This window comes from Amblyomma americanum, chromosome 4 (assembly GCF_052857255.1).
Source record: "Amblyomma americanum isolate KBUSLIRL-KWMA chromosome 4, ASM5285725v1, whole genome shotgun sequence".
In the NCBI taxonomy this organism is placed as follows: Eukaryota; Metazoa; Arthropoda; class Arachnida; order Ixodida; family Ixodidae; genus Amblyomma; species Amblyomma americanum.
The window spans coordinates 197857025-197870501 of NC_135500.1; the positions used below are offsets into that span (position 1 = coordinate 197857025).

At 50.6% G+C, this 13477-nt stretch overlaps 1 protein-coding gene across 4 annotated transcripts in view; it reads left to right on the forward strand.

The window, feature by feature from the left end:
- Shrm (shroom) overlaps nt 1-13477 on the forward strand; it is a 484278-nt gene that overhangs the window by 455222 nt on the left and 15579 nt on the right. The gene's annotated exons all lie outside the window — the stretch shown is intronic.

Sequence of the window (13477 nt, forward strand, 5' to 3'; positions counted from 1 at the left end):
CATAAATCTGCAGATTGTATATAGACTTCTGTCTATAAAGTCTGTATACTTTCTATAGACAAACCCTAGTAAAGTATATGGGCAATGCAAATCCTATAGACAGTCTATAGCCAATCTATAGATTTATGGCCGTACACTTTTAGTAGACTTTTGTCTTTAGACAGTGTATACACTATGAACAGACAAACACAAGAAATATCCATAGGAAGGCAGTAGAGTCTATAAGAAATCTATAGACTGTCTATAAACCATTCCTGTAAGGGATATGCGTCTTTCTTTCCGCGAGCGAGTGCGGTCCTCTAGTATGAACCCGAATTTGCAGCGCCATTTTTGATCTGGAGAATGGGGCAACCTTTCGTCGTCACCACAGCCAAGCTTGGCTCCATCCGACTGAGTTTCGAATAGTTGTGTCCGAGAGTGTTTTTTGTTTTTAGAGCGCTCTTCTTCTACGTGCATTTTCCTTCTTTCCGCGCGTTTGGCAGGTGGAAGGGGAATTCGTATATGTATTCGTACACTCGTAAGATACGTATAATCGCACATACGGGTGCGTATATTCGTATAAGGTACGAATACGCATTCGCGTTCCTTTGCGGGGATCGCGTACTCTGCGGACTCGTCCAGCAGGCCGCCTTTTTAGAGAGGCAAGGCGAGGGAAGCGTCTCGTTTCTTGACACCCTCGGCATCACTTGCTGAGCCGTCTTTGGAACGACAATGCAGCGCTCGTTAGGTGCGCGCAAGTCGTGAACATAGGTCACGATATACACGAGGGAGCAAACAGCTCACCTCCGGAATCGAGGCTGCTGGAACTACTTGAGAAGTTCGCTCACGCGCCCGGCGTTATATATGTGCAGGGAGAGAGGCCGCCGCATTTAGCTGCCATTAAGGCGCAGCCGCATCGAATGTACAGGGAATCGAACCCACAAGACTCTAGGTAAGCGCACCGAAAAACCCGGGCTGTGGCTTCGTGCCGCCACTTCCTCGACCTTATCCTACCTCTTTTATTTCTCTTTTTGGTCGTCCTTTAACAGCCGGAAAGTCGTGACCACGCAAAGCGCATCTTGTAATCACGGAGGTGCAAAGGTCTTCTTTTATCTCTCTGACGACATCTGGGGGCGACCCCTGATGGCTTTATTACGTGGTAAAAGAACGAGCCGTGCTGTGACTTACGAACGATTGCAGCCGCCTCTCCGACTCGGTCGTCGCTCCGCCATCTTGTTGGCTGCCTCTAAAGGGCTTACAAGGGCCGGCGAGGGGAGGCGAGTTTAGTGTTGGCCGCACTCCTAGTAATTCGAAGCCTCGTCGCTATAGCAACGAACGTGAAACTTCCCGTTTACGATAGTACAGTGTTGTCTACAACGGGCTGCACTTAGCACTGCAGTGCAGTTCGTGAATTAACGAGCCTACACTGTAGGTCATGCAGTGCCCGTTGCCAGTCTGCCGTAGTTGAGTGACGCTATAGTTCCCAGCCATCGATACGTCGAGCAGAGACTACTGGGGGTCCCTCAGTGCACGACGACAGCGCCTGCCGGTGCCAACTGTTATTTAGTTAAAAACCGTCGATAAATCTCACTTACAGACTATCGGAGACATCTCAGTTCTACCACGACACTCTGCCTTTGTCAACTGACGTTAGTTGAAAACCATTAGCAGTCTGCGTGAGTCATCAGACAGGTCGAAAGCATCGATGTCTCAAGTAGGATAAGTTCTGCGTGATGTCTTCGCTAAAATTGTTGCGCCGCTGCAACTTCGGAGCTAAACTGTGACCTCAGGTTCAGAAGCGCGGTACCGGATCTCCTGAACGTGGCGAATAATGTCTGAGAAACACTGACTGTACACAAACCTGATGCGTCCCGCTTCGGGAAGCGCTGTAGGCCCCGTTCTTCAACCGAAGCCCTCGCGCGCGGAGTCTCTGCGCGATTATTTTTTTTGTTTTTTTTTGTGTGTGCATAGAAAGCGCGACCGTGACACAGCGGGAAACCCCGGGGCGAAACCCATTTACTGGACAGCCGTCCCTCTTCTTGGCCCCGAGCAGGGAAGAGAACCTGTCCGGCAGAGTGCGCCTGGGTCGCGCGACGAGCCGCTCCCACTGGTCGCCGAGCTCCGCAGTTGGGTGCAGCGGAGCCTGTGCCGAGGCATTCCTGAGCTGAGGGGCGCTCGACGCTATCGCTACCGGCGGAACATCGTCTCGCATTCCGACAGCCCGTATAATTGAGCGCTCGGCGCGGACTCGTCTTGCAGTGCGCCTGCAGACAGACGGGCGCGCGAATGGCACTTGGAGACAGCGGGCAAGGATCATCTGATGAGATGAGAGGTTGCCGGGGGGTGTGGGCAGATCTCGCCGCTGGCACTGCAGTCCCTGGTGCGTTTGTGAACACCAACCTCTGTAGGACCACCGCCGCAGTTGACAGCGTGCAATGCCGTGGATGAAGGCCTTCTCTCGCGTGGCTCTTAACTGCTCTGCCAGATACTACTGATAGGCAACGATAGTTAGAGCTGGTAGAACGAAGATACAGCGATTGATAAAGAACATACGGCGCTTCTTGTCGGTCCGGCTAGTCCTGCGACACACTTGATCTAACCTAAGCTAACCTTAACAAACCTGACCTGGCCCAAAATTTGCAAATCCGCGCGAACGCAATTCTTGCTGGAAACGCGTATACACAGTTGCGCTTCTGTGGCAAAAACGGGTTGTGTAACGTATTGGATAAACAAAACGCATGCTCGCTTTTCTGAGCTGGTTTAACGTGATGATTTTTTCCTTCAATTTTATTCCGTTGCAGCCATCCACCGTGCTGAATTTCAGATCTCGCTGTTAGCCGGGGTCGTGGGGTCGTATGAGCCAATCAAGGAAGGAGAGGAGAGAAAAAAGAAGCGCACGTTTAATTGGAATAGAGTTTTACCATCCGGGTCAGGACCGCCTTTTTGCCGCTGGGCCTGAATGCTGACTTTCCGAGACTTGCTGTGGTAAACAGGTCTGGCTACCTTTGTTATCCCACGCGTCAAAAACAATCGCTTAGCGTTGTTTGCGTGCTGACAGTCTGGCTACGAATCGGTTAAGCGGCAGTTTAAAATGTAGGAATAAGTGTGCTTTGCAGGCATGCACTGCAGCGTTCGCCAGGACCGCAATTCCAAGGCAATGTTCCGGTCGTTTCTCGTCTCCACCATTTTTATTTGTTGGTTATTATCCTCGCCCTCACGCTAACTTTACGGCGAAAGCCTTTATAGGCTCATGACTCGCCCGCGGGGATGTTCGCAGAAAAGCGTCACACTGTAGCTGTCAAACTGATGACGTCATCAGCGGTGTAGTATGTCGCTGTAGAAGGCTCGCTTACACCTAGTAAACATAAATACCCACGAGAGCAGCAGATTGGACAGCCGTCGCCGTAGCTCAGTTGGTTAGAGCACCGGACGCGATATTCGGAGGTCGTGGGTTCGGATCCCACCGGCGGCATGGTTGTTTTTTCTGTTGCTTTATAAGTAATTTTCTTTAAGCGATTTATTAATCTAAGTATTATTATCCCATAGATATGCATAACACATTAAAAAAAAATTACCGTTCCCCTATGCACCTTGGTTTCGGTGACTGTTGGCTCCCTTCATAAATTTGTCAAACGGGCCCCTCATTTCCTTTAACTTCTCTGCTAATATATATATATATATATATATATATATAGAGAGAGAGAGAGAGAGTACTATGCTTAGTTAATTAGTAGTTTGTTATATATTAATCAGTTAATTTGTAATTGGTTATTAGTAAATTAATAATTAGTTATTTAGTAATACTCGTGGTTGGTGTAGTATGTCGTAACTGGGAACTCAGTATACGATAATGCACTGCGCATGCGTGTTACGTCATTGAGCGGCCTAACCATCGTTCGAAAGGAGCGCTCCCCGGGCAATCTTGCCAGACGCTTCCTGAACACCGATCTGGAAGGATGCCGCCTAAACGCTCTCCTGTGCCTCCAGCGACCAAGCATGTGCGTGCGCTAATGACCGTCAGCTAAAGTTTCGTGAAGCGAACAAGTGTGTAGTCTTTAATCAACATCTTCACCACACATCAGCGACACAAGCAGCAACACCGTGCTAAGGGATTTCGTTTCACCGCACTTTAGGTCAACAAAGTGCCGCCCATAGGATAACTGTATTGAGCTCTAGCGCAAGTGCTTTTAGGAGGTTCAGATGAGTCCATCTCCGCAACGGTCAGTAGCCCCTATTCCTGGGCTCCGCTGGATGCTGCCGTCAGCTGAGCTCGCCGTATCAGACCGATCTGCTGGTCATCACGGCAGTCGCAGGAGAGCATACCCTCCCATTTCTCCGCACTTGGGTTTAGTATAATCGGAACGACGTCAAGTGCCGCCCAGAATTTTTTTTCGTTGTTCACTCGCTGGTGCTAATTCGAATAGTTTGTACTTGATGTCGAGGACTCTTTTGCGGCATGGACGGAAGTTTTGAAGTCTAAGGAATTCAGAGAGGCAGAGAGATACATGGCGTGGTTTCATTTCTCCCTGTAGCGCGCGCCGTTGGCACGCCCGAACAGTGAGCGTGATGTTGCGCCGCGTCGGACGGCTTCCTGGCTGGCCTGGCGCTTGCACCTGTGGACCCGGTCACAGGGCGACGCAGTGAGCGTTCGCGAGCAGCGCACTTGGTCACGTGGTCGCGGAGGGGCCCGTGGTGACTCCCCCGGCCACCCGGAAGTACCCGGAAGGGATGCAGAGCGCGCAGGAATGCGGTGGACGCAAGGGGGGCCGAAGCACTGCCTGCTTGCCCCGAGAGAAAAGTCGGCGCGTCCTTTGCCCGGCGATTATTGCGACCCCGGGGGGCCATTTCGCGAACCAAGATCGGTCAGGCGGACTGGGGCTACATCGGCCGCCGCGGGCGAAACTGTAGCACCCTTCGACCGGAAACGACGAAGAAGCAGAACAGGAGGAGCAATGCACGCTTCGTCATTATCGCCATGGAAGTCTAATGAGCCTTATGTAATTCCGTCCATCTTTTGTAGTTTTATTCAATCAAATTGCTACTTCTTTTTTTTCATGAAACTACCGTATGAGTTTTGTTGTCACTGTATGAGTTGTTGATGCTGTTCGGGAGATATTAATGAATCTTCGAATAGATTCACTCCCGGCGGAAACCACATCTGCGTAAGACACAGGTGCGGAAAGATGCGTACACGTACGTAGTGAGGCATTGGGACAGAGCTCGTCCTGTTCCCTTACTACGTCCGTGTTGGTATTTTTGTGAAAATTGAGAATTGGTTTTTTGGGGAAAGGAAATTGCGCAGTATGTCTCACATCTCGGCGAACACCTCAACCGCGCCGTAAGGGAAGGGATAAAGGAGGGAGTGAAACAAGAAAGGAAGAGGTGCCGTAGTAGAGGGCTCCGGAGTAATTTCGACCACCTGGGGATCTTTAACGTGCACTGACATCATCCGCGGTCGGGTTCGGACCCGGGAACTCCGGATTCGAACCCGACCGCGGCGACTGCGTTTCGATGAAGCCGAAACGCTAATTTTAGGCTCGGGTGTCTTTTCTCAATATGCATCAACACGTCCAGCTGCAAGTACTTCTCCGCGTGCAGTACGTGCGCATGCCAGTGATTGAGAAAGATAGAAGAGGGTTGAAAGAAAAGTGGACGAAAAAAAAAGTTAAGAAAGTAACGATCTTTTAGTCATCCCTGAAGCGGCTGTACCTTATCCTTGCCGAACCGTATTTCAAGTGTCGGTCGGATGAGGACCGAACAATATTGAATTTCGGGTGACGTAAGGGCATATTTACCGTCATCTGATTGCACTGGTTGCTTGGTTAAAACAGGCCGACTTACCAAGCGAAGCAGAAGATAAAGAAATATGTGGAAGTAGAAGCCAGTGTGATCAGTGTTGGAACGATTGTCTTAAGCCCAGTAAGGTCGCGGTGGCTTAGTGATTAAGGCGCTTGTCTACTGAGCCGGAGTGCCCGGGTTGGACGGATGGATGGAAACAACTTTTATTAAGCGAAAACAAAAAAATCTTCCAAGGTGGTCCCCTACTGGTCCAGGAGTCCACGGGCTTGTGCTTTACATAAAGCCCGATCCACCAGTCATTTCTGGCCGGCGGGCTGAGCGGTCCGTAAAGCAGCCTCCCAGGAAGAATGAATGGGATTGGGGAAGGGGGGTACTGCCTTTGGGGAAGGTAGTGGAAAAGTGTGGATCTGGGCACGCCACAGGTGTTGCAATGAGGAGGAAAGGTGGGGTGAAAGCATGAGCCCGGGTTCGAACCAGGCCGCGATTCGATGAAGGCGAAACGCGAAAGGCGCCCATGTGCTGTGCGATTTCAGTGCCCGTTAAAGATCCCCTGGTGGTCGAAATTATTCCGGAAACCTCCACACGGCACCTCTTTCTTCTTTTCTTTTTTCACTCCCTCCTTTATTCCTTTCCTTACGGCGCGGTTCGGGTGTCCACCGAGATATGCGAGACAGTCACTGCGTCATTTCCTTTCCAGAAAAACCAACCAATTTTCTCCGCTGGTACAAATCTCGCCGTTTACAACTTCGTATCGCGTGAACTCCCGAAAGTCGCAGACAGCAAACGCACAGCTTCTCACATGTGCGCGCAGTTACCAAGAATTCTCAACTTTTCCGAGACCCCAACGGCTGTGCGATATCGCCTTGTCTTATCTTGGGCGAGATTTCCCAAGATTATACAGGGTGTCAGCTCATGCGAGCTTTCGTCGTCATCGCGAACCCGTACTCCATCCTTCCCAGGCGGATAGACTGGCGTGCATGCATGCGCACGACGAAACTACGGCATGCATGTAATCCTTGTCATGCAGTGCCCATGCCGATTCAATCTGAGCCTGTGATAAACATCTTCACCCTTTGCTTGGTCAGTCACCTCGGCCGTGCCGAGGAGACGCCGAAAAGAAAGCACTTGTGTGGAAGAACTTAGTAGTTTCGTTACCTAGCAACCGAGGCAATGCTCTGGCACATTTGTATTAAAACGTCAAAGTAAGACAAACAGCGTCTTGCTGTTCCACGACGTTGCCCCCCCCCCCCCTTTCTCTCTCTCCTGCCTTTCTTTAACCGCCATTGAAGCTGGCTGTTAGCTGAAACTAATGTACAAAACCAGCTTCGCTGCGCTCCAACTGTGCCTCTCGTGTAAGAAAAACTGCGAGGAATTAAGCATGGATGCAAACGAGATATACATTGTTCCTGGATTCACAACTGCGGAATGTTTATGAAACACGAGGGCCGGGCCCCAGTTGTAACAGTATTAGCGGACGCCACCTCCCGAGCCGATTCTTTATCGACCCTTTCCCCGTATATGCAATTAAGCTATTCTGTACTAGTTTCTTAAATGGTCTCCTAGATTAGGAGGGACAGGCGCGTGACGCACGGTGCGCGAAGGACAATGTAGGAAAGAAGGTTATAGCTCCGGTCGTCGAGAGCTCTATAGCGAGGGCTCTCTTAACTGTGCATACGCAAGGAAGGTAATTCGCTATAATCCTCTTTGCGGGTGTCAAGCAGCTTCTAATCGCCTGGCACCACAGCCCGCGGCTGCCAATAAGCCGGGAGGGTCAAGACTCTTTTTACTCGCGCTGTCGCTGCTTGACCCCCCCCCCCCCCCCCCCCCCCCCCGAGTATTTGCATAAAGGATACGTGCTCTGACTGGCGGGTAAATACCGGATGATGCGAGCCGGCGAATAGGATTACCCAGCTGATGGGTCTTTAATCTTTACCTATTTAGTATTCCACAACGCGCGTTTAGAGAAGTGCCTTATCCCATCGTTGTTTCCCCGGCATTAACTTTGTCGGTGCCTAAAATGGTAGCAGCTCAATTCTGGCCATTTTTTTTTTGCTTTGAGTTGTTTTAGACAGGACGCGGCGCACTCCTCTATTTTTGTATTCGCCGATCTGCGTTGCGAGGAAGACAAAAATTAAAGGGAAGATAGAAAATTATGCTTTACCCGAAGTAGGCGGTTCGAGTTTGAGCAGCTGCTAAATAATTCATGGCTTGAAATTCAGCTTTACAAAACCCGCTGCAGGGATTAAGAGGATGTATAGCTAGAAAACTACCGCAGCCCGATTGCACTTGCGTAACTACACTTTCGGATACATCATGATCGCTTACACTTTTTGTTTGAACAAGTGCAGGGCCCGGGATAATGTGAGCAGTTCCATTGAAATTCTATTCGTTTTCCGCCTTTTGTCTTGGACTGAGGTGCAGCCACAACCTCATTATCGGCGGAATCAACCTGTCACCGCGGCGGACGATAACAGTGGAAGAGAGTCCAATGAAAAGCATTGTAATGCTGTGCAGGCCCTTGCACAGTTGCTGCAGGTCATAAATGGCAAAAAATAAGTGACGCTTTCTAAAATACAGTCAAAACTCGTTATAACGATCCGCCGCGGTGGTTCAGTGGTTAGAGCGCTCGCTCGTTGTACCCGTTGTCGAACCCGACCGCGGCGGCCGCGTTTCGGTGGAAGCGAACCGCAAAGGTGCCCGTGTGCTGTGCGATGTCGGTGCACGATAAAGATCCCCGCGTGGTCGAAATTATTCTGGAGCCCTCCACTACGGCAGCTCTTTCTCTCTTTCTTCTTTCACTCCCACCTTCCTGCCTTCCCTTACGGCGCGGTTCGGGTGTCCACCGAGATATGTGAGACAATTACTGCGCCATTCCCTTTCCCTAAAAACCAATTTTCATATTTTCGCTTTAAACGATATGGTTTATAGCGAAATAATGGATATAACGAAGGAATGACAATTCCCCTTGGAAGCTAGGTCACCGCGGGCTATAACGAAGTGAGTCGCCGGGCCTCTTTCAACTTGGTTATAACGAGGTTCAACCTCGGCATGTCTCGTCCAGCAACGGCTCTTTCCTCCGTGCGCGCACCCGAAGACGACGCCACGGCGGCGCACGCGTGGGTGCCGGGCCAAACCGGAAGGGTCCCGCGGCCACGCTGGAATGTCTTCACGCTTTCGGCAGAGCAAAGAGGGCGCTGGCAGCGGCGAGTGCTCTCGCCCGAAGGCACGTATAGTTGGCGGAAGAGAAGCCCCGGCAAAAGCCCTCGGCCAGCAAGCCGCGCCCGGCCAGCCGGCGCGTCCGGAGAAGGGCTTCCCGCTGGGAGATGAGACGGCGCCGCGCAACGCAAGACGCCCACGACTACCCACAACTCGATGCACGGGCGTCGAACCGCCGACCTGGCTGGACAGGCAGAAGGCACCCATCCCTGCGAGACCCCTCACCCCAACCAATCTTTTCCACTTGCGTTCTCTTCGGGCCGAAGCAGCTCTGGAGATTCTCCGGCGGCCGCTGCCACCGGCGTAAGCCACGCCGGATGGCCATGTCAACAAACTCTCCTCGTATTTCCTTTGCGCCGGCGTTCGCCAGGCTCGAACGCAATCCCCGCGGTGAACTGGACTGCCCGCCAAAGAGGAAGTCGGACGGCGGGGTCTTATAACAGCCGATAGTCAGGCCGTAATTCGCGAAATGTGATATCTGACATAAGCAGACCTTGGTATTATATCGTCCCTTTCTGGAATTTCTTTTTGGGCGATCGGTAAAGTGGAACACTTCCATAACTTTGCATAACTTTGTGCGTCTGGTAAATGCTTTCGTTTCCTGTGATGTTCCGTAAATTCCGGCGTACAGCCCGCGGAGTGTACATGTTTATGGGTTAAAATAATGGGTTTTACGGACTCTCTATAGGTGCAGACTATACAGCATTTTCTTTTTCAGTATCGCCTTCTATAGCTTGAAATTCTCAACGCGAATTAATGTAACAGGTACAGACTTATACACCACGTGAAGACTATCAGACTGTGAACCGAGTGCGGCTATCTTGCAAAAGAAAAAAAAGCGGACAAAACAATTAAGTCCTCCGGACTATACATCGGATGCGCTCTGTGTTCCAGAAATTACTGTGCTTTTACACAAATCTTCGGGTAGAAAACTGGAGAGTATGCTTAAGCTCCGCCGTAAGGGTATGGCGCGATATCGTTAATTTGCTCATGCCCATGTATGCGAAATTGGTCATTCTCTACTTTATTCATAGATAGCTCATTATTCATAGATTCATACCACTCCTAGCCGCGATGGCTAAGTGGTTATGGCACTCGGCAGCTGACCCGAAAGACGCGGGTTCGATCCCGGCCGTGGTGGTCCAATATCGATGGAGGCGAAATTCCAGAGGCCCGTGTACTGTGCGATGTCAGTGCACGTTAAAGAACCCCAGGTGGTTGAAATTATTCCGGAGCCCTTCACTACGGCGTCCTTCATAGCCTGAGTCGCTTTGGGACGTTAAACCCCCGAAATGGAATGAAATCATACCACTCCTGGCCGCAGTGGCGCAGTGGTTGCGCCACTGCCCTGCGATGGAGGTGCTGCCACCAGTGGGGGCCAGGGTGGTATGAGGGATCCCAGCTATCTACGAATAATGTAAAGTAGAGAATGACTAATTCCGCATATATAGGGCGCATATTAAGTGACCCCTCCAGTCTGTTTGTTGTGATTGCGCATGAACAACGCGAATAACGAGCGCTCTTTTCTCCGAGAATCCTTCTCTGTTCTGACCGCATGCCTCCCTATACGCCTGTTGGAATACCTCATCTTTTATTGCTTGCTGTACTTTGTACTTCGCTACTCAGACTCGTCCTGCGTATTTCGAAAGGCGAAATCAAAATTCTGACTATACGTGCATGTGCCTGGCACCTCGGTGTAGAGGTGGGAATAAGACTCGCTAATATCAATTCTTCAACTAGAAGCGTAGAACATGCCCCATAGAACGACGTCTTAATTCACGAAGGCTTTAGGAAAATAACAGCGTTTTTCTTTTCCCCGTGTGTTTTAATTACGGCGTGTTTCTTCGCTGGCGCAGCAGTGTCGTCAAAGAGATGCGGACGTAGCAGAATGAGACTGCGCGCGGGTTGTCGTCGTGTCGGTGTAAGGGGCGGACGGTTCGCGGAATAATTTAACCTGGCCGAATACTTTCGCGCTTTTTTGTCGGGGCGCGCTCAGCGGCTCGCATATATGACGCATTAGCGCAAACTCGGCCGCTGTGGGGCGCTCCGGGTACCTTTCACACTAGCAAAAGGAAACTTCTTTCACTTATCCTCCCTTTTGTTCCGCCTTATTTCCTCTTCCCTTTCTTTTAAACTTCTAAGCTTTCCTTGCACCACGCAGGAGGGTACGAAAAAGAAGCCGCTGACCTTGCGCCGCGCGCGCTTTTAGACACGAAATGTTCCCTGTTACGCGCGGCTGCTTTGAATTCATACATAGCGTACGTTCTTCTGATTTCTGCGCACCGCCCCCCCCCCCCCCCCCCCCCCTACAACTGCGGCGCGATGAAAAGGGCCTTTGTGATGGATCCGCCTGTTGAACGAACAAAAGGTCGCGGTCCCGCCACGGTGCGGCGTTACCCGAAACTAATTTGCTGCCGCATCACTTTCGGGTCTCGGAATTTCGCTAATGTATTCCGGCACGGGCGACAGCCGTTCTTCTTATCTGCGACAGCCGTTTTTTTTTTCCTTCTTCTTTATCTCTGTGCGTCTTGGCCTTCGGGTATTGCGCTGTGTCCGCTATTGTGGCAGGGCGTACAAATTAGTTCTCGCTGATTTCAGGCCCCGCGCTTTTTGAAGCGCAGGAACCTGAAGCCCATTCTTCCTCTTCGTTGTTAGATCTGATCCTGGGATGGACGTGATTTTATACCGAAGCGTGTATACCTGGAGCCTTGCGTCGGGCTCTGAGTGGCGCGCCAATATGTCTACCCGTATCCTGTCGCAGCGGTGTATCGGAGCTGGGCTTTCTTCGCGTTTCTGAACACAGCAGCTCATCCCAGCGTCGTGCACAGAAATAATGAAGGAATAATTATAAGATAGTGCTCAACACAGTTACCTTCGTAATTAGTTTGTTTATAGCACAAAAATCAATTAGCAAAACACTCGGCGTTTTTCATTTAGTTATAAATCTTTTTTCGAAGTTGGGTGGTGGGGGGGGGGGGGGCTTCTCTTTCCTTTCTTATAATATGCGAGAAAGAAATCTAAGCTGTGTGTGTAAAAAGAAAGGTAGTTCTTAAATAATGTTTTAAACTGAAACCAGCAGCACAGAAATCAACCGCAATGTTCTAACACGCGATGCGTATTCATTTGCACGGTCATGCATTTTAATCCAATTAGTCACCGAGGCCACCGTGTGTGTCTGTGTTTCTGCTCACCTGACAATACATCTGCCTGCATCACTTGTTTCTTCGCCATACACATGCTCGGATTGTAAAACTGCATTGTCCTTTTTTATGTTTACTCGTTCGATCCTGCGTGACGCTGCGTATATCGCCATGGCAACGAGCGCATCGCGCCAGAGAGCGCCTTCACATTCCGCGCTCCTCCAGTCCTTCTTGGTGCTCTTTCGGATGGCGCGCGCGCACGAATCGGGTGCACGCTAATGAATGATCTTCGCGCTTTCCCGCGCTTCCGCGTCGCTGAGCGCTCTTTCGGTCGCTCAGGCGTAATATTGGGCGGGGGGGGGGGGGGGGGGGGGGGGGGGGGGGGGGGGGGGGGGGTGCGAAAGCGCGCTTGGCGCATCCTTTCAATTGTTCTCTTTCACGGCGTTTCTGTGTCGACGCACCGCAAGGACTGTTGAAAGCACTTCTCTGACAAGTTCTACCCGTTTCAGACAGGATGCTGTCTGTGGGTTGTCTGCGGAGTGGAAGGCGCTATATACACGCTCATCGCTTGCAAAAATGGTCTGTAGACAGTCTATAGACTTCTTGTAGACTCTATCGCCTTCCTATAGATGCTTTTTGTCTATTCGTAGTGTATAGATTGTCTATAGACAACAGTCTACTAAAAGTGTATGGCCATAAATCTATAGATTGCCTATAGACTGTCGATAAGATTTGTATTGCCTATAGGCTGTTCTCTAGGGTTTGTCTTGGCGCAACTTTCAGGTCACGATATGCGGCAAAAGGGAAGAACCTTGAAGGAAAAGCACCAAGTAGATAAGCGTCAAATGTAAAAGCATCATCCTAAGAGCGCTTGCGGCTAACGCAGTCGAATAATTCCGATCACCTGGGGAATCTTTAACGTGCGATGTCAGTGCACGTTAAAGATCCCCAGGTGGTCGGAATTATTCGGGAGGCCTCCACTACGACACCTCTTTCTACCTTTCTTCTTTCACTCCCTCCTTTATTTCTTCCTTTACGGCGCGGTTCAGGTGTCCAACGATATACGAGACAGATACTGCGCCATTTCCTTTCCCCAAAAACAATTATATAACGCAGGTGATCCCATCAGACCATCTGGGCGTGTGTCAATTTTTATTGTTCTTCGGCCCGTACAATCCGCCACATTTATCTCAACATTCGCTAACGTCATACTCGCCGGGCGATTTCAGCAAGGAAGAAATTGGCCCCTATACGTTATTTTTCTCGTATACGTTCTCCACGTGACACGCTACCATCATGGCAAGCTGCAAATGGCGCCATGAAAGATACAGAGGAAAGGAGTA